Source organism: Apium graveolens, chromosome 4 (genome assembly GCF_009905375.1).
Source record: "Apium graveolens cultivar Ventura chromosome 4, ASM990537v1, whole genome shotgun sequence".
NCBI lineage: Eukaryota > Viridiplantae > Streptophyta > Magnoliopsida > Apiales > Apiaceae > Apium > Apium graveolens.
The window spans coordinates 165,094,021-165,098,044 of NC_133650.1; positions in this window are offsets into that span (position 1 = coordinate 165,094,021).

Here is a 4,024-nt window from a genome sequence, read left to right on the forward strand (position 1 = left end):
AAGAATCCCTAAGAATAAGGAGAGATATGTGTATGTAACCCAGCCTAGCCATATTCCAGTTTCCCAACAAACTGTAGTGATTAATAAGGAATCTAGCTCATTACTAGTTGCATCCTCCCAAAAGGATGTGACTATTGAACAAAGCTCTCAACCAAAAGGGTTAGGGACACAAACCTACCTCAAACGTACACAAGAAAGAAGAAATCTAAACATACCAGGGATGCACAAGGTGCACACACTGTGCAAACTGTAGTCAAAGACTCAGTTATAACACCTTCTCAAACTCAGATTGACGTGGCTCCAATAGATGTGAAGTCACAGCCAAAATCTATAACAATTAAAAAAACTTCACACACAAAACTCACCCAAAAGTTCTATGGATGTGGACATGATTCACACATCATTTCCTGATTCTCCATCTTTAACTCTCTTGGAGGAGCCAAAATCTCAAGCAAGGGGCATCATCTTTTAGATGATTTGTTGGCTCACTTACCATTTCTTTCTGATAATATTGAGAAATCTGTGAATAATCTGAAATCAATCACCACAGATTCTATAATAATTTCAACTCCAAACTCATTCATTTCCACTATTTCGACAAATATTGTTCATCCGTCGACTAGTGATTGCATCTCGACAGGTGTGCTTAATATCAATTATCCGTTGAAGATCTCAACTACTATTTTGACGGATGTCTCTCATCCGTTGAATGTCACTGCACCACTTGAAATTTCAACAATTGTTACAAGTGCTGATGACTTAGTAGTAGTTCAATCACTACTAGGATTGAGGGAAGGGAGTGAACAGAGTGAGAGGCCGAGTTGCTCTCAGGCAAAAGGAGAGGAAAAGAGTGAACAAATGCAAGCTATTTCTTCCAGCTTGGCAAAATAAAGTGAGAGGAGTCCCACCTTAGATGGTGAAGGTGAGGGTGTGAGGGTGGGAAGCCAAGGGGAGCCCTTGATGCAAAAATAGAGAGAACATGAGAGAAAAGCAGGTACAAATGAAGAATGGGAAATGCCTATTGTTAGTGAGTTAATGGATGTCAATGAGACTGAAAAGTGACAGCTAACTCAGCAAGAATATCAAGTTATTTTAGACTCTGTCACATATGATGCTGCGACATTTACTCACCCTAATCCAGCATATCGAGTTCTTGCTGGATAGGGCAATGAGGCTGCTGAGAGGACACTAAACTTGGTGCACACAACAACATCTATTCTAAAGGCCAAAGATGCAATTAATGCCATGTCCTCCACAGCTAGTGGTGATTTTGAGAATCCCTCTGGCGGTTCTGAAGACTCTTTTGGAGATGATGGTGAGGATGATGAAGGAAAATGCATGGAGATAGGGGATGTAGACATTCCATCATGGATAAAGCACAAGGAATGCCCTTACTCACATCTTTAAACCACACTTTTCAAGTTAATTCATGACACCCAAAGTGTAATTCAAGCAACGAAAAATGCCAGCACCAAAAGTCCACTCAAAGCCCATCCGGAGTCTCTACAATTGCACAAGATTCAAGCTCTAAACAAAAGTCAAGATGTGACTGAAATCAAGACATAAATTGCATAAGTAGCAAGGTTGATTCTTTGGACACTAGGCTGAAAGCACTGGAAATTTTAATCACTAAGATCCAGATCAACCAAGTTCACCAGACTCTCCTTCTTCAGAAATCGGTGGATGCACAAACCTCAAATACTGCTCAACTTGATGCTAACAAAAAGGGGGAGAATAATGCTATCATTACAGGTAGTAAGGGGAAGACAGTTAGTGAGGGGGAGAAAGTGCACATTCAAGTTAGTAAAGTGATTGTTCCAGCAATTATCTTTTCTAAGCCACCAGTGCTGGATAACATTGACTTGATCAATACTACAGCAGCTGAGCTCAGGCTGAATGAACAATTAAAGCAAATTGATGAGAAGATTGAAAAAGTTTTTGGTCCAACTGTAAAACCTGAAAAAATAGTGAAACACTTCACTCAATCGAGGCCAATTTCAGTCAATAAAATGACCTTGGGGAATTTGGAAAAAGTTCAACCCTCGGCAAGAAGACTTCTACAGGCCAATGTGATTGTATAGCCAAAGAAAAACTACCCAAAGAATTCAAGCAAAAATCTATTGAACCTAGTCTATGCAACTCCCAAGCCTGATGAAGAGAAGCTGTTTGGTAGATCATTAACTAAGTGAGACACTTAATTGTAGCAATAAAACTTACTTAGAGATTGATTAACACTAATAATCTGAAATAGAACATGCTGACCTATCATTAGTATTTGAAAACTTCCTTCTGTCAGGATTTGATAATCTCAGGATATGTCGATTCGAATTCAACAGTTGATTATCAAAGTAGCACAAATTATTAGCAAACCAAAATTTTAATCAAAACACACATCAAGATATACAATTTAATTATAAGATGTAAAGATTAACAGGCTTCAATAAGAACATTCACATGCATTCGTAGCGAAGTAATCATAGACTAAATCTTACAATTAAAAGAAATTTCATTAATATATCGGAAGGGCACATTTCATGAAATTTGTAGATTACATGCAAAAGAAATTACAAGATATTCCTAGTCTAAAAAGATGAACATCAACAGTCTTAGTCAAAAAACTAAGACTTCTGATGTTTATTAGTTCCTCCTACTATGGACAAATAGCACAGCAAGACGGATGATCCTTTCTTGCTGAAGAAGAGCTTTTCGCCGTGCTACTTCCAAGCGATCAAGATGGAGATAATAATTCATCTCAAAGAACAGGAGATCTGTCTGAATCTCCTGTGGAACCAAGTTCCACACCTCATCAGGAATGTTAGCTATGTTCCATTCATGTTGCCAGTCATCATAACTGAACTCGACTTTGAAGTTGTCAAGATTCATGAACACGTTGATAAGAACCATTTTTGTAATAGAAGAAAATATTGAGAAATGAGAGAGAGAAAATCATTTTGTGTGAGAGTAGGAGATGATATGACTGAACTGAAATGACGGTTTAAATAGCCAAGGGAATATCAAGAGACTAAGAGACTGACCAATTATTAAGTGAAGAGTTAACTTAATGAATTAACCAAAAGATGTCTTTTGAAGGCGCGTCTCCCTAGACTGATGTATAATGATGACAATGATATGTTTATTCATACATGCACATTTAAGCAAATAAATTCACTTAATTTATCATGCATATAAAATGAAATACATCAAATATTACTGGCTTAACACCGAAAAACACATCATTTAGGACATATCAGGATTTGATCAGTATACATCATGATTTGATCAAATATAAATTGAAAGAAATTTACTTGTCCCAATTAACCATACCAAGTTCATTCACAAGCTTTGTAAATGTTGCTTCAGGTAATGGATTTATGAAGATATCAGCCAGCTGCTGATCAGTAGGAACAAAGTGAAGTTCTATGGTTCCTTCCATGACATGCTCTCTTATGAAGTGATATCTGATACTGATGTATTTTGTAAGAGAGTGTTGTACCGGATTTCCTGTCATGGCAATAGCACTTTAATTATCACAATAAATAGGAATTTTTGAAAATGATAATCCATAGTTCATGAGCTGATTTCTCATCCATAATAACTGAGCACAGCAGCTTCTAGCTGCATATATTCAGCCTCAGCAGTTGAAGTAGAAATAGATTTCTGCTTCTTGCTGAACCATGAGACTAATCTGCCTCCCAAAAACTGACAGCTTCCAGATGTACTTTTCCTGTCTATTTTGCATCCAGCAAAATCAGCATATGAATAACCACATAGTGCAAAATCAGCATCCCTTGCATACCAAAGTCCAAGTAAAACTGTAAGAACCCAAATTGTTGGAAATCGATAAAAGACTTAGATGAATAGTGATTTTTCGTACAAACAAAAAAACTTTTGCGACCACACCATATACAAGTATGAATTTTACGATTCCGAGTTCACAGCGCATCTTAAAATGGAAAATAAGTGTATGTAAACGTCGTTAGTTTTCGCAAATGACCAATATTTAAAACGACCGCTTTTACGGGAT